We start from the raw sequence: 23,563 nt of genomic DNA on the forward strand, positions 1-23,563 counted from the left end.
ATTTGCAGTACATCAACCAAAACCTTTCAAGCAACAAGGTTTATACTGGATGTCAAAAAGAACTGTTACTGTGAAGTCTGAAACCTCTGCAGTTTTTGATTGTTGGATCTCACCTGGCCCAGCAGGTGTCTTTCTTCTAAAGTCCATGACTCATTTAAGCCAAAGAGGACAAAAACACAAAGCCCTGGAGAAAAATCTGTGATTGAGGTCAACATAGTCTCTTGGGCTGCACTTTTTGGACTGTCCAGATCCTCAGCTCTTGCCTAGGCAGTCAGGGGCAGGGAGCCCATGCTACAAAGTCCAAGCCAAGCCCCTCTGATGGCTGAACTCACCTGTGTTACAGAGGGGTCAGCACTTGATGAGGAAGGAAAGTATAATGCACATTTTCTAGACACATTTCATAGGAAATTTTTTTCAAAGATGAGCTGTTGCAAGTTGACCCCAGATAATGCTGGGCACTGAAAAGGGTACATACAGGTAAATGAGTAGGTTGCAGCGTGGACAGAAAGAACACATCCATTTGCTGAAGTTGCTGGAGAGTCAGGTCAGCATGCTCTTTACTCTCGTGTATATCTCTTGGGGTGCCACTTGCCCTCTCCCTCAGGTCCCTCAAACTGTGTAAGCTAAAAGGATTTGGGAGCATGAGCCCTGTACCCCATATTTGTCTCAGCTAATGGTTTTGCCTCTAGAACTTGCTGCTGCAGGAATATATGACTACCTTGTGACACATCAGCTTCAAGAATGGCTGTCATAATAATCCTTTGCCTTGTCACCAGTTATATGAATCTATCTTAAGATAAGGCCTTTGTGTGATATCATTAGGGCTGTAGGACTTGTTCATCAAATTAAGTGGATCTACTAGTGAGGTAATGCGTGTTATATCACAAGGGCCAGTATATGGGGTTCACGATGAGCTTCATTCTATCAGAGCAAGTGTGCTAATGACTTCAGGAAGATTGGCACACACTCTCCACTTCAGTTTGGCAGTTGCTCAGCCAACAGTTGGAAACCTGTTTAAATAAATAAAACTGGTTAAGTGGAAAAGAGGACAGGACTGGAATACAGAAGCCCCACATTCTAGTTCTAGTCCTCTAAATCACTTTGGAGGTGCATGCCCTGACAAGTTCCCATGTCCCTCTCCCTCAAAGACAGGAGCTCCTTGCAGGTGGTGGCTGTATCCTTTTCTTCATATTCCCGGTGCCTGGCATGGGCCCGGGTACTCACAAGGCTCTCAGTAAATGGTTGCTGCCAATGACTAAAAAAGTAAATAAGTGCACATCTCCACATTCACATATGTATATATGTGGTTAAACGAGCGTGAAAGGAAGTCTAAAAGGATGTACTCCATGCTGCCAACACAGGGGCTGAGGTAATGTGGATGGTGCAGGGAAGGAGAGGAGGTAGAGAGAGGCAAGCAATGGAGGAAAAAAAAAGAGAGTGCACTAAAAATTCTACATGTATAGTATAATCTTGTAAAAGTATGTGTATGTATGCATAAATAAATTAGAGGAAAAATGATGATGTTTATATGTTAAGTCAAAGCAAGTTGCAGAGTATTTCAGTTAAAAACTATAAACAAAAACATCCCATATATCTGTTATATATGCATAATTAGGTTTAAATGAGCAAAAGGGAGGGTGTATATTTGGGTGCTTTGAGACACCACCCAACTGAAGCACTCAATTCTGCAGCTGCTGGGAGTGTTGGCTGCTGACAGCTCGCAGCTGAGTCCCTTTTCAGGAATCACCACCAGCCAAAAAGAGCTTCTTTGCCCATCCTCTCCCTGGGGGCAGCCCAGAGCCAAAGACGGGCGGGCGTGTGTGGGGCCCAAAGACCTGGATCCTTTTTCAATGCAGGACAACTCCAACGTTCCATCTGGCCAGTTCCACTTCCTGTACTTCCCCCAGGTGCTGTAGCCCTCAGGAGTAAGTCTCAGTAAGCCTTCTGTGTGCATATCCAGTCTCAAGCTGTTTCCTGGGAATTATGACAGTGTGGAAGGATACTTACCAGTGTATTAAAATGTTACTTAAGGAAACGAGATTGGGAGAAATGATTAGCGTCTTCTGCATACATTTTTATATTGACTTTTTTATTATAATAAGCATGTGTCTCTTTTATAATTTTAGGAATATCAAATGAAGAACTTTAAAATGTAATAAACATGTTAGTTGAATGAGTGAATAACTGTGCCTACATCTAGTTGGAGAAATAGGTAACAATAAAATAGCATGTCAAAAGTACTCAGTGTTTTTAATAAACTCAAGTGAAGGAGATTTTCGTAATATTTTTCATGACTTTTGATGTAGTTGGTTCAAAAGATACTGGACCAGCTTTCTGAGAGTGAGGTTAGCACCTCACAGATGAGGATGAGGAAAAGAAAGGTCAGTGGGTGGAAGCGAACAGGAGGGGGAGTTGTAATTCCATGGAAGAAGAGATTTTCTAGTCTCAGTGCTATCTGCCTCCCAAATAGGCTGCAATTTGTGGGCAGCTACCATCTAAATTACACTGTCTGAAGAACCTGCGATTATTCCATTTGGTGAGCAGCCAGATTAGAATTGGAAGAGAAAAATACCTGACATTTATATCACCTGCAACACCTCCCAGTCCCGGGCCCTGGCAAACCCATTGATGACCAGTTCTTTCCCTGTGATGCCACCTCAGAATTCTTGTCCCCACTCTCCAGGCAGCCACAGTGGATACACTGGAGTATTCACTCAAGATGGAAAATGTTTGCCCTTCCAGAACTAAATAATCTTTACACTTCTTCCAATTCTGAGGTTTCATGAGGTCCTCCAGGGAAGGTTAATTTATCCACAAATGTCTTAGATGAGCAAGCCTGTACCTCAGCCAAATGCTTGCTTCTTCCTCTCTCAGACGTCACCTGATTTTTGTAAATCCATCCTCTTGAGGCACCCATAAATGATATCCCTGAGGCTCAGTGTCCCATTTCGAGAAGGCTTAGCAGGGTTTGTGAGAAGCAAGTCCTTGAAGGCATAATTATTGAGCCACCAACTGTGTTGACACATCCTTGGAAACTGTGTAGAGGAGGCCTGGTCCAAGATCTGCGTAGGACCCCTGATTACAGAGGCTGACAAATTTGCTTACTCAGAAGTCTCTCACTTAACAATTGATGCCACTGCTTCTATTGGAGGTTGTTCTAACCTGGGAGAATTACTTTGTTTTGCATGCATTTATTCCTTCTTTGTTGAACTTTTATGCACTGGCATTGTGCTTGAGACAGGAACTAAAGCAGTGAGAAAGTCAAAGACTCTGACCCTGAAGCGTTGGGAGTCCAGAGTGAGCATGGCACAAATAAAGAGGTTTATAGTACATGGAGACTTTCACGACATAGGAATGCTTAGAGTGCCAAGGACATTAAGGACATAAGAGGGGGTCAGGTTGGGGAGGAGAGGTTTGTATGGGAGGCCTTTTGGAGGGAGTGTCAAGCATTTGTCATAATCAGATCAGCTAAGCATGTTATTACAGTCACTTTCAAAGACCTAAAGCACATTTCTGGATTTATAATCATTCTATAGATTTGTTTACCTCAAATATTTACCTTTTTATTGAAAACTATGAGAATGAATGAAAGAAAATCAATGAAATAAATGAAAGTCTCTGGAGAGAAAAAACGACTAAGCAACAATTTTGTTTGCTTTGGAAATTCACATGGTACACCTACAAATTTATTTTAAAGGAGATGTGGCACTTAGAATAAAAAGGGAAACCAGGGTTTCTTATTTTGAAACCATTAATATATTTCTTCCCTCCCATATTTCTGTTTCAGGTGGCTGTATCGTTTTAACTGCATAGAGGGCAGGTCTCTTTTGGAATTAGGATTAAAGAACGTGCAGTAAAGAGAAGGCATCGAAGACACCATCACGAAAGGTATCATTTCCTGTGAACATTTGATCATTCATCATTCCCATGGCCAGTTTGAGGCTTTCATATGTAACTGCATATTCCCAGGGATCCGAGACCCTTTTTTACTGAAACAACACCCTGGGGGCTAGTCTCCTTGAAATGAGGTGGTCAACAGCATTAGCTCCTCTGGGCTTCATGCAGTCTCTGAAAAAGCTAGAGAAACTGGGTACCAAGGCTTTGGCTTCTCATAAAATATTTCTGAATGCATTTCATGATGCGGTTGGTAATAAAAGTGTGTTACTGTGCTCAGTCCCTCCAAGAAGCTAGACTTGACTCCCAGCCTGCCCGTGCCTGCACTGGGCCCACATGAATCAGTGCTAAATTATTCACCAGTCTCATTCTAAAATTTCTGGAGTTCCAAAACCCCTAATAAAGTATTATGAAAAAATATCCATCTCTTTATCTCTATCCGTAACTATATGGCTGGAGGAAAAACCTGTTGTTTTATTTCCTTTAATTTAAAAGCTTTCCTAATTCCTTTTTCATACCACATATATATGTCTAAAGAATTTTCAGGTTGAAATAATAACCTCTAAAAAATGGTCCACAGGAGAAGGCTGTTAGGATTCATAGAGTTGGCAGGCACAGTGAATATTTTGCTCCTTTAATAACTTTCCATGGCACTCAAACTTGATATACTGAACTGGGAACTTTTCAAACAGGTGTGGCCCTTTTTTATTGCACAAAACAATAATATAGCCACCAGTCTTCTCTCTGTATTTGTTATACAATTGCTTAAGTTTGTTGAGAAAAGTTTGTTCAGGAGCCCATTTTCTTCCTTAGACTCACTGCAGTCTCAGTATCCACCATGCTACTCTACAGATTTAAGGCAAGTCTTTTCTGAAGCCCCATGTTTGAATCAGCCCAGAACACCCTCAGTAGCAGCCTGCCTCCCTTGGGGGTACTTGACTACAAAGTACCCCATGCCATTTAAAACACCTTTGAACATTCCAATTCACAAGAGACATCATCACATCACGCTGGCTATCAACCATTCACACTTAAGGGAGACTTGGTTAATTTGTTGCTTCTAGGATACCAGCTGGTTCAGATCAAGTTCTCTGCAACCAAGCAGAGCTGGAAGGTGGACCAGGATGTACCAGCAGCTAAGGGTGCCTGTCACAAAAGCAACATTGGCAGTGTATTACAATGAAGACATTTTTACTGACCTGCACTCTGCTCAGGGAAAGCAGTTGTGTGGATAAAAGAATATTTGACAAACCCTGCTGATTAAATCTCAAAGCCACCTCTTGGCACAGAGGGCAGTCCATCCTTCCCAGCCAAGCCTGTCACATGTGTCTGAACTACCTCACAGGAGAACATAGCTTGACCAGATTAGTCCCCTCCCCCACGCACTAATAAATCACTTCTCACTAGCATGGCTTGGTGCTGGAATTGCAGGAGTTACCAAATAGGTAGGCAGCCAGGTCCCCTCGTGGCTCCTTGGCAATTCAAACCCGGGTGCTCACAGGCTGGCCTGAACTGCCTTGCTTGCCTGTTTCTATCTCACCTTCATTTCCCATGCATCCGAAGCAGCTTATTTTAAAAGCTGATTAGATGAACCCTTAATAACATTAGAATTTAAATGGTCCCAGATAGGTTTTCAACTTCTTGCCAAATTGAGATAAATGTGATATTTGGGGAGTTGAGCTCCCAGCTTCAAGCCTGCTCTGTACTGCAGACAGGTTTTGAAGTACTGTACTACCTTCTCCCGTTTTGCAGCCTAAAACTGGGTTTGTGTATGTCCGTAAGGTGTCCTTCATCTCTAAAGGTCTGTGGTTCTCTGTGTAGATATGTCTCCATGATCATGCATTTTCAAAAAATGGTAATTTGGGGGAAGGGGCCCAGGACAGGGTTCTAGCTTTCAATTGTGATAATCTATGGAAAAGCTTCACTCTATACCCTCACACCTTACGATAACTTTCAGTTCTAGACAATAACCTTTATTGAACAACTATTATTTAGCCATTTACTTTGATATTAATGCTGTTAGTACCTGACTTTGGCTGAGAATAATGTAAGATAGTCAGAAATATGAATGTTTCACTTTATGAATATGTTCAGCACCCTCTGTAACTCTTATGGGTGGGTTCACTCCCAAAAAGGAAAAACACACTTATCAAGCCAAATAGATATAGCCTTTCAACATAATACCCTTCTGTCAGATTTTATAAAAATAGAAGCAAAATGGGAAAGGGGAATTTAAAAAAACAAGCAAAAGTGGACATAAACAAATGGTTCAATGTTTAGGTAAATGTATTCTTACAGACAAATAAACTGAGTTATCTGCTTGCTATATTGCCCCAACCAAACTAGGCACCTTTCTATCCCCAGAATTAAATCTTGAAACTCCTAAAAACACAATTTGCCCTTCTGGATATGGGTGGTCATGAAAGAAGTGTCCCTGAATTTAAGCTTCTTTGTGAAATGCTTAACAAATGTAGCTGCTCTTACAGACTTTCAAGAGAAGCTAAACCTTGAGCTTAACCCTTGAGCATTAGCAATCAGGTGGGGAATGACTGCCCACCATATTTCCCTGGAGGGATGTTAAGGACTCCAAGGAGCCAGGTAGGTGAAGGAGGGGACCTGGGGCTTGAGCATAGCTGTGGGAAAACCCACTTTTCCTGCACTGGCCCTGCCAGTCCAAAACTAACCCCAGACTTCAGGGACTCTTGAGGAGTTTCAGGAGGAAATTACTTGTAATCCATTTAAACTGTGGCTTTGATCAGAAACTACAGTTAGAGTGTAAATGTCTGCTTTGCTGCGTGATAAAACCAGGTTGAGGAGGCTGAGAAAAGTACAACTCCAGAATTGCAGTGTTTGACTCTATGCCAAACCTCTGATCAGTCAGAGCTCAAATGGCTGTTCCCTATATGTATTAGTCTGTTCTCACACTTCTGTAAAGAACTGCCTGGGACTGGGTAATTTATAAAGGAAAGAGGTTTAATTGACTCACAGTTCAGCATGGTTGGGGAGGCCTCAGGAAACTTACGATCATGGCAGAAGGGGAAGCAAACACATCCTTCTTCACATGATGGCAGGAAGGAGAAGTGCCGAGCAAAAAGGGAAAAGCGCCTTATAAAACTGTCAGATCTCAGGAAAACTCACTCACCATCATGAGAATAGCAGCATAGAGGTAACTGCCCACATGATTCAAGTACCTCCCACCAGGTCCCTCCTATGACATGTGGGAATTATAGGAACTGCAATTCAAGATGAGATTTGGGTGGGGACACAGCCAAACCATATCACTATGGAAGGGGAAAGAGGAGTATCAGAGGAGGTCTTGGCAGAGCCTCCATGCCTTGGCCCACCCATGTCTCAGGAAATTAAGCATTCTGTGCCATTGTGACAAAGGTTTCATTAAGACCATATTATCTAACAGGCGACTGCTTGTCCAAGTACCTTCCTAGTACTTGTGTTTGCTCTCAACATCTTGTGGTTTACATGTGCAAAATGTAATGGCATTGGATGCATCAACTGGCAGTTTACATGCAAACTCATCTCCTCCTTCACTAAGCCTGGAGCTATAAAGAGCTTGCTCAATTTCACTCTCCTTCTCAGAATGCTTCTGTGCAATCATCCTGCCCAACTTGCTTTTGTCCTGTCTCTGGAGAGAAAGGGTTCCTCCTGGCCACAACTAACTCTTCCACTGAGTCCTTGGTCTCTTCCTTACCCTTCTCTTCTATAGCCTGATCCACCTATTGCTCTCCTTTCCTCACTTGCATTTTCTCTCACTCTCTATAAGTTCTTCTTCTGCTGCTTGTAAACAATACTTGGTCTCCATTAAAACAAACAAACAAAAAGCTTTCCCTTGATTTCCTCATTCTCTCTCTGTTTCTCTTGTCCTGGATTCCAGGGAAGAACATTCTACATTCACTTCTCGCCATTTACTTATCCCTGAGTCCTATGGAAAGCAGTGCATCTACCTACCCGTGCAACAAATTCAACATAATTCGGCAGACATGCATGTAGCATATACTAGGTGCCACACCCTGTCTGGACTCTGAACACAAGGAGGACACACTCTTACAAGGAAGGCAAGGCATGCCTCCCCCACACCTAACTACAGTGTGATAGTGAGACGGTGAGGCTATGCACTATAGAGAGGCAGTGTGAGAATCATCAGCCTGTCTTCGGGAAGGGGGAGCAAGGAAAGTGTCAAAGGAGTTCTCCAGCAAATGGGGGACCCATGAAGGGAAACGAGAAAAAGAGAGAAGAGGGAGGCCAGTCCAGTAGGAGGAGCAGCATGGGCAAGGTCATTGAGGTCATGGGGCCCAAGCAGCCTGACATGTAGAAGGCACTATGTACATGGCAGGGAGGCAAGGAGTATTGAGCTTCACAGAATGACAGACATTTAGACTTTGAGTGGAGATCCTGAGAAACTTTAACCCTTTCTTGCAGACAATGGGAACAATAGAGGGTTTAAAGGCAGGAGTGACATAATCAGGTTGCCTTTAGAAAGATCACTCAGGACACAGCAATTAGAGGGGGAGATCAGATAAGAAGTTGCTCTAATAGTCCAGATGAGAGGTGATAAGGACCTCAACCAAAATAACCTGTGCTAGGGATGGAGAAGAGGGGATTCTAACGTAATCTCCTCCATTCTCCATGAATCCACCCAAACAGATGTTATCTCTTCTGCACTAAACCCTCAGAGCATGTATTGTACTTTTTCTTACTGTGCTTATTCAACTTGTATTGCAGTCATTTGTGTATTTCTCTAATGTTCCTTATCAGATTGTATCTTTGTCTCCCTTTCCTCAAATTACAGTACCTTTCTCATAATAAGAGCCGAAGAAAAGATTATTTAGTTGAATTGAATTTTCAAGGGCTTCAAACCATGAATAATTGAGGAATCAGCCATGTATAAGTGCTCATCATTTGCATAATTGTGTTAACCAGCTTATAAATTTATTTTTATTTTTCACATTATTTTTGTTATCCCACAATGCCTCACTATCTTTGCAGTTCTTCAGGTTTTGGGGAAATAGTAAACAAGTGTTCTCTAATACACACAAGTGACAGAGGCGCTGCTGGATTCTCACCTCCCCAGTCAAGGGAAGTGGTTGAAAGGAGAGAACAGATGATTGCATTGATTGAATATGAAAACCGTGTACAAATATTGAGAAATATGCTGTCTAAAGAGACAGAGAATTGCAGAGCACACTGCATGATGGAACCCACGCGCAGAGTCCCGAAGGTCAATGTGCAGATACAAATTGATTAAGCAAAGTACTTACTGAAATTGCCTTCCAACATACAGATGAGAATTGATCATAAGCAGGACCCATATTTATGGTGAAAAAGCTTTATAAAATTATCCATTGGTATGTCATAAAGGCAAATTTAAATTGTCTGGGTTTCCCCAAAAGAAAGTATCTATTTTGTTAACAAATATGTCATAACGAGTCAACCAGTACTTACAATTTTGTGATCGAGTTTCTTTATGTGTGGACCTAAATGGCCTCATAACAGCTTTATTTTTTTTTTTTTTGGCATCTTTTTACAACCCTGAGGTTAGCCTCTCTGTCTCATGCCAAACCAAATAATTCTTTTTTTTCCTCCAGTACTACATATTGTATCAACTTCATTGTTTTGCCTACAGATTGTAGTTTTGCGTAAGTTCTGTTTAAGAAACCAATTTTTTTTTATTTTTTATTTCCATAGGTTATTGGAGAACAGGTGGTGTTTGGTTACATGAGTAAGTTGTTTAGTGGTGATCTGTGAGATTTTGGTGCACCCATCACCCGAGCAGTATATGCAGCACCCAATTTGTAGTCTTTCATCTCCCATCCCCTTCCTACGCTTTCCTGCTGAGTGCCCCAAATCCATTGTGTCATTCTTATGCCTTTGCATCCTCATAGCTTAGCTCCCACTTATGAGTGAGAACATACAATGTTTCAAACCAAAAGATTCTGATTGGCCGTGAGTTAGCCTTATCTACTGTGGTACCCGAGTTTTCATTATTAGACACAATCCCTAGCTCCTAGGAAACTAGGAGTCAGAAATCTTCTAAGCCCGCGTCGCATCCAGCACACTTAAGCAGTGGCTTTGAGTGCTGCCAGCCTGTGGCATTTAGGCAGGAGAAAAGAAAAGGAGAAGCGGAGTGAGGTGGATAAAAGGAAATGCAAGGCAGCTAAAGGAAAATTAAGAGAAAGGAGTAGAAGGCATAGTTAAACAAGTCTTTGTTGAGTAATTTTTGTGTCAAATATAAAAGTATGCATCACAGGCCACACAAAAGAAGCATGTATCATGCTTGCTGCATTCAAAGGGCTAAGAATTTATCCAAGAGGGCAATTCTAAACCCAGGAAACAAACAAAATAGCAGTGCATGTCAATATAATCAAGCCCTAAATACTACTTCCTGGCATTGGCTGTGTTATGCTAGTGAAAGCAGAAATAGGGCAAGTGTCATAGGGTTCATGGGAGTGGAGGAGACCAGAGAAAACCTCATGGGAGAGGCCACAAGCATTGAGCTGGGCCTTGAAAATAGAGGTGATACAAACCCAGGAAGGCCAAATGAGCATGACACCTCAGACTATGAAAAAAAGTAAGAGGAAAAAAGTAAGAGCAAAAGGAGGAAACGAAAGAGTAGAGAAAACAGAAAAAGTTTCTGAGGATGTTGATGGTAAAGCAGCTGCCACTCACATCTCCCTGGGCACCTGTGCCAACCCTTGGATTGCCTTGGCCAAAGACCAACAATTTAGAGGCAGAAAATATTTCTGTGGTCCCAGTCATCTATGCAGAATTGGACCAGAGCCAGCTGGTTTTTGTTGCCTCGGTAATAACAAAGTGAGGCATCTTTTTCCTCATGTTTACTTGAGAGGAATGCTGTTTAACTAAAAACATCACACCCTTCAGAGTGACCATTGACAATTGAATTCTCATATGACTAACAATTGGGTGTAAAGAACTCACAGAAGCTCCACAACAAATGAGATGGCTTCATTAGCTGGAGGTTCTAGGAGGCTCTGTGAGAAATGAAGAGATTGGTAAAGTAAGGACAATATATTAAATTCATTTCGAAGGGTTCTATGGAGAGCAGGATATCGCCAACAAAATGTGTTTTGATTGGCACAGTGGAATCTCCCTGCCCCTCAAATTGCTCCCCATCCCATCCTCATCCTCACCCAAATTTTAAGAAAAGGACACAAACTAACAAATGAGTAACACCGGTTCTGCCATGTTGTCTGAAATCCTACTATTTGAGGTATGTTCTTGTCAAGGTATTGCCTCTTCCAGATGTCCCTTCAGAAAGGTAGGTGTCCTCTGAGAGACTTGTTTATCCACAATGGAATGCTAGTTATGTTAGTAGAATTTCTGTCTAAGGGCCACAGAAGGAGGAAAAAGCAGAGAAGAGGAGAAATAAGGATGAAACAAGAGGGAAAAATAATTTTAGAACATGGCACCCTGCTAGGAAAGGCAGGATTGAGGGTGATGGATGCAAGTGGTGGACGTGGATGGCTAATGAGGAGAAGGAGGGGAGGAAATATAGCCAGAAGGCGGGAGGGGGAAGAGAGAGAGAGAGAGAGAGAAGAGCAGGAAAATCACAATGCAACAAAGCCAGAATCAAACTCTGTATTCTTGGCCATGTGGCCTGGAGCAGCCCTGATGGATTGGATAGCTCCAACATTAAAGTTGGACATGTTCAAGTGCCACCTGAGAAGGCTCAGCATTGTTTAATATGGAAAAACAGAGCAGGGCCATTTGTGAGGTTTGCCAGGTGGCAGGGTGAATATATGAGTATGTGGCTAAGTCCAGCAGTGGCAAAACCACAGCAAGTTGTTAGTTAGGCTTGAGGAAGAAAATGCCTGGAAATTAGCCCCAGTGCAGAACAACTGTGGCCATAGGCCAAGGGATTGCCACGCTTCTCTGCCGAGTCAGCAGAGAACAATAAAGCTGGGAGATGATTTAAGAATTATAATGTAAGGATTCTGCCAGAACTCTGTTCATCTGATACCAGAATCACAGACCCATCAAATGTTCAGTCTAGGACTTTAGAGCTCATTCTACCTCAACCCTCATTCTCAAGCTAGGGAAAAAATAGAGTCCTGAGAGGAGTTAAGATTTATCAAGTGCTTTCTCTATGCTAAGCACTTTTTGATTACTTTATGTGTATTACTCATTTATTCCTCCCAACAACCAACAATAATAGGTACTATTACTATCTCCATTTTATAGATAAGAAAATCCAGGTGCATAAAAGCTAAATAATTTGCATGAATTCAAACAACTTAGTAAGTGGAAGAACAGGGATTTGAACCCAAGTAGTTTGAGTCCAGGGCTCCTTCACACAAGCACTACCCTGAATGATTTATCCAAGACCATACAGCCAGAAACCAGGAAGGAAATCAGGCAGCCTTTTGTAAGTTGAATCTTGTCACTTCCAAGTTAGGGTGTAAATGTCACTTGTGAAATGATGAAAGCATGTTAGGGGAGAAGTCACAATAGATTCGGTGGCAAAGAGACCACGATTCCTTGTGGGAGCTGAGGGCTGTTCTGAAAGGAAAGCTAGGCACCCTGGTGGAGCAGCCTATCTCTCCTTCATCAGAAGAGGTAATGAATTGTAATGGAGCCACTGCAATTGAAGCTGTGATAACTATTGTGATAATGGCCAAGAAATGGAAGAGCAGATGCATCTCTCCATGAAGAGGAAGAGCTTGAGGTAATGAAATGGTAAAGAGTATATTGATGAGGTTTTGATAGTGATCAATGCAACAGCAATAGACTGCAAGTGTAAAGATAAAGGAAGCGTGGTGATGCATTTTTGGTCCTTCAATCAACCACACCTGCTGAATGCTAACTTTGTCCAGATACTAAGTGCTCTTGGAAGGAAATGAGGTCTAGTCCACCATGAGCTCAAAATTTAATGGATAACATGGGACAATTGTAAACAGTTTCCTTCCCCTGAACGCACACACTGGAAGATCAGAAATGCCGGTATGCACTGCAGTTATATTAGTATGGTCCTGAATTGCCTTAAGGAAGACATTGGTAGTTAGAATTCTTAGAGTCAGAGTGGTAACTGTAACAGAGGACTGTGTTTGTGTCTTTAAGATGAGGATTATTACTGTCTGGCTGTTACAGAAAGAGAAATGAGGATGAAGGAGTGAGTTGTAAATAAGAGTGACAATGACAATAGTGAAATTGCTGTAGAAAGTGGCGGAAATTTTTAGTTAACATGATTTGGTGAAAGAAAAGAAAGGAATTCTAACATTAATGGAGATGTTGGACTACATGTCCAGTGTACATTAGAGATGCCTGTAGCTTTATCAAAGGTGGCCAGGTTCTTGCATGGCAGAGGGGTGGATAAAGACATTGAAATTTGTTATGGTAGCAATTATGATTGTAACTGAGGTAATAATAAAGATAATGGACCTGTAATTGAAAAGCTCATGGCTGTAAAGGAGAAGGTGAGGGCAACTGAAATGTAGAGGGGGTGATAAGGGAGGTAATGGTGGCTATGTGAAAGATAATGGAGTTATAATGTAGATGATGCTAAAAGGTAATGGAGTTATAATGAGGTGATGACTACAGAATGGGGGGAAAAAGATGATCATCTTAATGGCAGCAAGAGGGACTGTGTGATACAGGTGAGAATTGTATGCAGAACATTCATCATGACAACTAGAGCTGTGGGTGACCAGGAAAATAATGAACAGCTACACCCAAAGTTTTCATTACAGCAGGAGTTCTAATGGACCCTGGAATATGATAACGACATTAATGGAAAAGATGATGACCCCATGAAAATCAGGAGCCTTGTGATGGTATTTAGGACTGTAGGGGAAGACATGAGAGGAGGAATGGGGATAGGATCGAGGACAGACCTGTGTGGACATATTTGTGTGTCCCAAGACTGCGCAGTCTGAGAGATGTTCACTAGACCTGGCCCTGTGGGTGACTTGGCTTAATGCAGCTGCTCTCGCTTGTACAAGGCATTTGTTGTGCATGAAGCCAATCCAGGATGAACAGACCTAGCAGAAGCAGCAATTCAAGCTTGCAATCTAAATTTTGTTCTTAAGTCATGACAATACACGTGATTACAGATGTGTAAACACATCTGCTTACAGAAGTATTATATTTCAATGTAATATCTGGGAAATCCGTGAGTTTTCAGAAGAAGTGAATGAAGGGGATATTTATTTATTTATTTATTTATTTATTTAAACCATCAACACTCCTCCTAAGTAGAGAATTAGGAGCTTGTTTCTCCAAGGCTCTGCAGTTCTTTCTTGTGCTTGTCTAGCACACTGGGCTCTGGGAAGGAATCTAGGGAATAGGTATGCACTAGGATCTCCAGTGCTGCTGGTGTTTCCGTGCTGAGCAGCCTGGAAACATGCACAGTGGGTAGACTAGCTAAAAACAGACAAATGATCCCAGACCCACATCACACATGTGGAGATGTGAGCAAGACACACAGCAAATAAAGGGATCAGAGTCAGCTAAAGAAACTTATCATCTGTGCAAGGAAGTGTGTATGAAACACAGGTTCTCTGCCTCTGGGACCTAAATGCTACCTTTTTGACCAACTATACTAAAACCAAAACCAGTAGGACAGCTTTTACAAAAATACAGATTCCCAGGTCTCACCTCATGGCGAGTCCAATTCTATCGGTTGGGGACTGGCCTAGGAATCTGTATTTTAAAAAATTCCCATGAAATTATTCCATTTTTTCAACTGCCTAAATGCCAACCTGTGTCCCTTGTAAGGAGAAGATTAGGGAAGAGGTAGGGAAGGCATATCTCCTGGGAGTAGGACAAACCAAACTTTTGAGATCAGTCCTCACAGTGGGATATGGGTAGAAGAAAATCATCCTCCACCTGCCTATTCCTCCATCTGCACATGGGTGTACTTTTCCCCTGTGAAGTCACACAATTGACTTACACAGTCTCCCAGAAAAGAACTCCTAGAATACCACTATGGCGATAGGCAGCACTGAGCCACAGGCCCCTATTTTTTCTGGAATATAAAGATAAAGCAGTACAGGAGCTGAAGCATATGTGAGAAGAGCAGAGGAGGAAATGTTGGGGGGAGGTAGGGGAAAGTGTCCAGAAAAGATATTTCAGCACCTCTACTTGTGGGGATGGATATGGATTTAGAGGTGAGGGGTTGGCACCACTGTGCTGTATTTGAAGGATTCTCTCTCTCTCTCTCTCTCTCTCTCTGTCTCAGCTTTCAGATGTATTAATTTGTGCTTCAGAATTCTCAGGGATTAAAAAGTGTCAAAATCATGAAAATATTCAATTTGTGTCTTGGGAAGTACAAATTATCTCTGTCCTTATATGACATATAAGTTGTGCACATGTCCACATGTTTATTCTTCTATCAACAAAGAAAACAGGTATAATTACTAAACAATGCACTGCAAATAAAATGTATTTTTTCAATTTCTGAACGAAATAACAGAATATTTATTAATAGACAGTGCCCTAATTCTTCCTGTTCCCTCCGACTCAAACTCTTAAATCAGCAGCTAACTGAAAGATCCTAGTATACTGCCATAGTCACTTTGGAAAAGCTCAGATCCTGCTGGCATCAGTCTGCCTGGATCTGTTTCAGAGAAACAGAAACCCAGAAGGGAGTGGTGAAGTTCAACCCCTGCTTGATCCATATGGGAATGGTTCAAGCAATTCGATTGAGGGTGTGTCAGGGAGCGATATCATGAGCACAGTCACTTCTCCCTCTCTCCTTGGTCCCCAACCTTATCAGGAAGTGTCTTAGAAACACAGTCCCTTAGAAACCATTCCTCATTTTTCCAGGATGCTGACCCACCACTTGAGAAGTGCCACTTTCCTCCTGGGCCACGCTGTCATTTGTTAGCTGCTAATCATTCATTAACCTTCCAGGTACCTTGCGGAAACCAGGACCTTGCCTCATTTGCAAAGGTGGTTCACTGGGTCCCCCCTTAATAAAATTACAACTTCAGGAAACAAATCATTTATATCAAATACAACCCCATGGCTTCCTCTTATGTTAATCATTTCAGGCAGGTGCTATTAGGTAATTCAATCACTACGTTACAGAAAGCCACTGCTGAATTAATGAGGAACAAACTCAAATTCTGAATTAAGAAATTTTCTGAATAAATGGTTCTGGTTCTGAATAAAAAACCAAGAGCCAAGCCTATAATCACAACAGACGGCAACAATATAAAATTGGATATTAAACACAGTCCTCACATCCATCCATTCTTAGTCTACAAACTCTTTTGGAGCCTAAAGAACATATTGCAGCCACCCAAAAGAACCTTCCACGTTTGCCACTTTCCTACTATTTTCTTCATGCTTTTTCAAGTGAGCTGGATACATTTTGAAGCCCTCATCCCAATTTAGAATACACTTTAGTTTAGTCCTAAGGTGAGTCTTTTCTTAAAAAGAGCATCCATGCCTGTAGCCCCATTCAGACTCTGAAATCCCCTTTGTTCCCATCTGGCCTACCTGCATCCAGACTCCCTCCCGTCAGGACACTTTCCCCACGGCACCCTGGTGGCTGTTCATGTCCCTGCCTAACACTCACTAACCATTTTCACTGTTCTCACTTTCTTAGCAAGGAATGCACAACAATTCGGGACCAGGCTTGTCTTTCCAGCCTCATCTCTTCTTAGACCCCTATAGGAATGCACCCTGTATTCTGGCCACACCGAAGTCCAGAATGTTCTGTGCTCTTTCATAGTGTCATGTTGTTCCTTGCACTAGAGTGCCTCCTCCAAACTAATTCTCTCCTTTTAAAGTTCGTCCTGAACATTGCCTCCTCCTCAAACCCTCTCTGACTCCCTCTTTGCCCCCAAACCTAGACTGAATTAGGCGCCCATGTTTCCTTAGCATCTGAGGGCAGAGCTCAATTATTGAACAGAGCATTCAATACTATATGCGGGAGCACAGATCTTTCTCTTCAACTAGATTGACATCTCCTTGAGAGTAAGACCACACAGTGTTTCACCTTGTATTGTCAAGGCTGGGCATAGGGTAGATGCATAGCAAATATTTGATGAATGAATGGGCCAATGACAGAATACATGAAATAATGACTGAATAAATAAATACACCCGATCACATGATTTATGCTAATTCCAGCAGCCACACTTCCATTCTCCAGCTCTGGGCAGAAGCATTTTAAAAGTTTATTTTCATAACCTGACGTTCAGTTGGTGAAGACTTGGCCCAGAACGAGTGGGTCTCCCCACAGTAAGTGACACCATCGCAACTTCTTTATCCTCCCACTCTTTATCTGAAAAAAAATAGACTGGGCAGCATGGATGTGATGTTTCCTTGCAGCAGAAAACCATTATTAGCAAAAACCATGTGGTGACCATGTTGCCTTCCTCAGGGGCAGGCATCCAGCCCCACAGGAAATCTCCCCCGCTCTGCAAACTGCATTTGGTTTTCACAGAGCTGTGGTCGCCTGGCATTTATCATGTTGTGCTTCATCAGAGATTTAATCAGGTCTGAGTTTTTAACAACGTGCTTGTCATGCTCACTTAACTTAAAATCAAGCCTGTTGAGGCATTAGTTGGTCCTATTCACTCAGTCTGGTAGTTTTGGCATTTAAAACTTTAGACTTTTTCATCAAGGTACACTACGTTTTTACCAAGCATCTCCCTACACAAAAACCTCTCAGGCTGTTTCCCTGGTTGAATAGTCCAGCTGCGGGAAGGGAAGTATCTGTGTATTGGTTTCCTGTTGATGCCATAACAGATGACCACAGACTTCGTGGCTGAAAACAATAAAAATGTATTATCTTACTGCTCTGTAAGTCAGACACAGGTCACACTGAGCTGTTGCCAAGGTGTTGGCAGGGCTGCATTCTTTCTGAAGGCTCTGGGGGAGAACCTGTTTTCTTGCATTTTCCATGCAGGGTACAGGCTACCCATGCTCTTTCGCTGGTGCCCTCTTCCTCCATATCAAAGCCAGCAATGGCTGATGGAGTTCTCACATAGCATCACTCTGATTTCCTCTTCTGCCTCCCTCTTCCACTTTTAGGGACCCTTGTGATTACACTAGGAATACCCAGTTCATCAGGTTAATCTCCCTATTTTAAGGTCAGCTGATGAGCAACCTTAAGTCCCCTTGGCTATATAAGGTAACATATTCACAGATTCCAGAGACTAAGGTATGGGTGTCTTTGAGGGGTCATTATTCTGCCCATCACAACCTATATGACTCTGGACCTCTGGAAGTGATCCTTTACATAACCTCATGGGTCCAGTGTGGACCTTCCAATGGTGACATCAGAGTCACCTGGAAGCTTTTTAGAAATGCAGATACTCCAAACCCATCCCAGACCTTCAGAATCAGAAGCTACATTTTCACAAATTTCCTGGGGATTAGATGTGCATGTGCAGTGAGTTTGAGAAGCCCTCTCCAGATGTTCCCTGAGCAGGCAGAGGAAAGAGCTTAGACTCTGGTGTTGAAAAATGATTTTATCTGGAAACATGTAATAAGGAAGGGGTCCTGAGGAGCCAAATCAACAGCACCCCTCTTCCCTGTCAGAGCTCTGAACAAATAGAAATGTAAGAAAAAGAAGGGAGCCAGGTAGAGACCTAGATTTCACGTTGGCAAACTCATATTTGATGATGTTAGTTTTGCCTGCATCTATATCATTGAACCTTGAGATGAGGAGGGCTTCTTCCTACCCAGTCGCAGCAGCACTGCACTGGGGAGGGTCCCTGCCCTGCAGCCTCCTGCAGGCAGGGACAGAGCATGTGGAGAGGGATTTCTAGGAAGGAGGAGTGCATCTGAGAGCACCTGCTCTCTGCAGGCAGACCAACTCCAAAAAGGAAGAAGAAGAAGAACCTAGACTACATGTGTTTGATTTCTTTTTCCAGACTTAGCAAGCAAGTAGATCACTAGTGAATAAGGGGATGGAGATGAGACAGGAGAGTTACAGCTCATAGAGCTGCCTCCATATGGGAGGAAACATCAGGAGATGAATCAACATTTCCCCCAATAAATAATGCCTACATCACAGTGTAGTGGGGAAGACAGAGAGACAGCCCACGCGGAAGCACTTGATACACAGCAGGAATCCCATTACAAGGATTACCATGTAATCCACCAATTCAAAACCTGGCAACCCATCAGAACATCCTAAGAACTTGTTACAAAATGTGGTTTCCTGGACCCTTACCCTAGGCGATTCGGATTCAGTAGGTGTAAGTTGGGGCCAGGGAACCATACTGACCTGAAATTCTATAGCATCCAAGTAAGGAAATGGCTGATGATGCCTTGGTCCATTCAGTCATTTAGATTGGACTATACCTAAACCAGAGAACTTCTGGTTGCAAGTTACAGAGACCAACTGGAGCTGGCTTACCTAAAAGGGGAAGTGTGTTGCAGGATCCATGGGTATCTTGCAGAACAAAAGAACAAAGGGCACGTGTTGGGAAAGGACTGACCCCAGGAAATAATGCGTTTCCAGGAACCCACGATGTGCTCTCTCCATCTCTCATTTCTGCTTCTCTTGATGACCAACGCTGTCTTCTGTCTGTGTTTTCATGCATGTGATGGACTCTGCACAACTCTTAAAGGTGCTTTTCCTCTGGACACTGAAGACAGATTAGCACTCTTTTAGTCTCCATTCTAAATTCCTAGGCAGAGACTATGACTGAACCAAGTCAGGTCAGCTGTTTTCACCAGGTTCAGGGGCCTGGGGTTATGGTACTCATCTCTCCATCTCCATAGGGATAGGTTGGAGGGAGGATAATTCTAGAGGAAAGAAGTCATCACTTGTTTGGTAGATACCAAAAGAGTCTACTAAGAGTTGCTATCCTATATCTATATTTTTAAAATTACTTTTCCCCAATAGCCAGAAAATAAAAAAAGAAAACCTTGTGACTTTGAGTGTCTGATAAAGATTTTAAAAATATTTCTAATTTACACTTAGAATCAATCTCATTGAAATACCAGTTTTAGTGAAATCCTCAAGATGATGCCTCTCCTGCCTACTTGAAATGGTCATGTATCTTAACTCCTTTGGAGAGGGTGCTCCTCCTTCTAAATGGCTCCCTTTCCCCAGATAGTTCTGGCCCTTTTACATGCTTCTTTCTAGGGTGAAGACAGTTCTGTTCCAAGGAGATATGTTCTAGGAGTGAATGCCACATCCATTGATGTTGGAATTTTTTTAATGAATATTTCTACCTACCAGACCATAAGTTCTTCCAGAGTCAAGAGATTCTATCTCAATCATCCTATAGCTGCAGCACCTATTAAAGTGCTGGATCAGAGTGGTTACCCAATATGTGTTGTTGACTTTAGCAATGAATGAGACGTCTTGTTCTTCAAAAAGTAATGTAATAAAATCATGCTTAGTGAGAAGTCATTGTGTACCAGGAAACAATGCCAGGAGAGAGTTCCAAAACTCAGGATTGTTGTGCCTTTCTGGGAGGAGAGTCCGTGATCACCTCACTAGGGGTAAGGGGAAGAAAAGGGGAACTCAGAGATTTGTCAGTGTGAGAAGCAGTCCCAGGAGTTAGAAGTAGTGGCCCCATGACTCACAAATTAACTTCCCTTTCAGACAGGCCTTCTTATTTTCCTTAGCATCCCTGTCTTGATCCCAGCCTGCTCAGACCTCTGCCTCTCACTATAAGATGTGCTTGAGTCATGAGAGTCAGGAATGTTACTTCTCAGAGGTGCCAAAAAGCAGTTGTCACAGGGTCATCATAGAGGGAATGTAGAGACCTTTCATGAATGTTTATTCTAATTGCAGTACAGTAAAACCTTAGACTTCACAATCCATCATTCCTCTATCAAATCAATATTACAGGGCTCAAATATCTTTATCATGACAGTATTTTATTCTAAAAGTGTATTTTCCTACATTTTCCAACTTCTAAAATAATAAAAAAAATAGCTTTGGCATGACAGTTGCCTGACATAAATGAAAACACAATTTAATGAAATGGCATTTTATGAATTTAAAGTGAAGCAAATATTTGACATGCTTTATTTAAATTAATTTGCTGTGCATGCTCTGTTCTTTCAATTGCAGCGAGCTTTGTTTTATTATATGTTTACTGCACTGGGCTCTGAGGCTTGCTTGTGAAGAAACAGAAGCTAAGGGATCCAGGGAGTCCCAACTCGGAGAGTCTCACAGGCCCACACTCTGGTTCTGTTGGCAGGAAAATTTGGCTGAATTGGGGCAGGAAGTTGTGTAACAAAATGATTACATCCATTCTTGCAAGGCAAGAGTGGGCTGTTCACCTCCATGTTGGTGATATTTTTGCCATGTAAGCAGCTAATTCCTTTCAGTAATTCTACTCTAAACTAGTCTTAATGTGACTTCTATATAAATTCTGAACTGAATAATTTTGGGGAACAGTGTAAAAAATATCCTTGCTAAACTTTCTAGAAAAACAATCTGCCAGTTCTAGGATACTATCACTTCAGGGGAAGCTGTGGCAAAGCTATCTCATTAATTTACTATCTGATACTTTAAAGATAAATGTACCCAACTCCTGGATTTATAGAATAAACTTGCTTTGAAATAAGCAAATAATACTATTTTGATTTGAAATTCCAGATACTTATTTACGTTCTTCTTTTTATAGTTTCCTGAATCAGGAGTTTGTAGTTCCAATTAAGGGTTTTTCAACAGCTTGTAGTTATAGGGACATTATTTGACTATGGTTATTATTTGCTTTACCTAACCACTCACCTGGTACAACGACCTCCATCCTGGAAGAGGGATAGGAAACAATAATGATGGTGCTGACTCTCACCAGGAAAGGCCATGGTGGACACAGGATAGAGGTTGTAAACTGAGTCAGGGTCAAAAGTAACAGATAACTTTTGTGCACACGTATGGTAACTTGTGGTGTCTTTTTTTTTTCTTCATTTTGGGCAAAGGTCTTCACAGTTCTTAGGATCAAATGCACTTTGAAGATGAGGATATAATTTATAGACAAAATAAAGTCTCTGAACTTAGAAGAGGAAAACCCTTAAATACATTTCATTTCATTTCATTTATTTTCAAGACAGGGTCTTGCTCTGTCATCCAGGCTGGTGTGCGGTGGTGCAAACATGACTCACTGTGGCCTCGACCTCCTGGGCTCAAGTGATTCTCCCACCTCAGCCTCCTGAGTACCTGGGACTACAGGCATGCACCACCACATACAGCTAATTTTTATATTTTTTATAGAGACAGGGTTTTGCCATGTTCCCCAGACTGTTCTCAAACTCCTGGGCTCAAGTAATCTGCCCGCCTCGTCCTCCCAAAGTGCTGGGATTACAGATGAGTGTGAGCCACTATGCCTGGACCTTAAATACATTTTAGAAAAGAATTTAACACATACACATACACACACCCCATAAAGCCTGTCTCCACCATTTGGAAAATGTTAGTTTCATCCTCAGGAAAAAGAAGGAAGTTTAAAAATACAGTACAAGATGGTCCCTGGTCCAGAGATCTCTACATTTAACAAAGCATCCATTCTTTATTGGTTAGAAAGAGTTTAGATACAGCTCTTTCAAGCTAACATCAGACTATGAATTCTTAACTCTTTAGGTTTACTATTAGGCCAAGTTATTATTGAGTTGACTGGAAAAGATCATTTTCTAGAAGACTGTCCTCTCTGCCAGCTTTTTCTCAACCCTAGTGTCAAGCATCAGGGGTCAGGTGGCTTGGAAGTGCCATGAAACAAACTCTGGAAAATGAGGGTCAGGGAGTTAGGGAGGGAGAAGCTCTTTAGGTGCCCAGGCAACTGTGAAATAATGAAAAGGAGATAAGAGCGAAGAAAATCAGGAGGCAGGAGAAAAACTCGGAGCAGAAGAATACAGTGGATTATATTTTTCTCAAAGATAACCTGGAAACAGGCTTTATCATCCAAAGACCATTTTCTCTCCCATCTAGCAATTCGAAAGGAGAAAGAAAAGTATCAGTGCTGCAAAAAGAGTTCAGCTTAAGTAACTTCACCAGGTAATTGAAAAAAGCTTGTAGGTGTTTGGTCAAAAACTTTTCTTTTTCTTACTGTTATCAAATAAAAACACCACTGGCAGAGGAAGGATCATACTTCCAAGGCTGGTCCAGAGAGAAAGAGAAAACTAGAAACAATTGCCCCAGCAAAATAATGGGTCCTACTGGTTTTCTGCTAGGAAACAGGAAAATTCTTCCAAGTTAATTCCATAAATACTCTTGAAGAATGTCTATTTACTTTTAAGATACAGTCCCTGCCTTCAAAGAATCTATCATCTACTTCCGAGGAGAGGGCTGACTAAGGCTGACTCACATTGTTAGGACACATGAGATGGTTTCTGCCCATGAGCTCACTCATATGGTGCTGCAGGAGTCAGAAGGGAGAAGTACAAGAAAGTCGTTTTGAGTACATTATTGTATTAATTGTCTATTGCTGAGTCACTAACTGGCTTAAGACAACAATCATTCAGTGCTTCACAGTTTCTGAGGGCCAGGAATCGGAAGCAGCTTAGTTGGTTGGTTCACGCTCAGGGTCTCTTGTGAGGTTACAATCAAGCTGTTAGCTGGGGATGCAGTCATCTCAAGGCAGAACTGGAGAAAGATTTGCTCCCACGCACACCCATGGGTCCTCGAGGGCCTCTGCTTCTCATCATGTGGGCCTCTCCTCTGGGCTACTTTACATGGCAGCTGGCTTCCGCTACAGTGAGCCGTTTGAGAGCGAAA

At 42.1% G+C, this 23,563-nt stretch overlaps 1 protein-coding gene across 1 annotated transcript in view; it reads left to right on the forward strand.

The window, feature by feature from the left end:
* Positions 1–23,563, forward strand: part of TNR (tenascin R) — a 443,154-nt gene that overhangs the window by 218,294 nt on the left and 201,297 nt on the right. Inside the window, exon 2 of the mRNA XM_003258925.4 lies at positions 3,788–3,888. The gene's annotated coding sequence lies outside the window, so the exon portion shown is untranslated. The remainder of the gene's footprint in view (positions 1–3,787; positions 3,889–23,563) is intronic.

Source organism: Nomascus leucogenys, chromosome 12 (assembly GCF_006542625.1).
Source record: "Nomascus leucogenys isolate Asia chromosome 12, Asia_NLE_v1, whole genome shotgun sequence".
NCBI classification, from domain to species: domain Eukaryota; kingdom Metazoa; phylum Chordata; class Mammalia; order Primates; family Hylobatidae; genus Nomascus; species Nomascus leucogenys.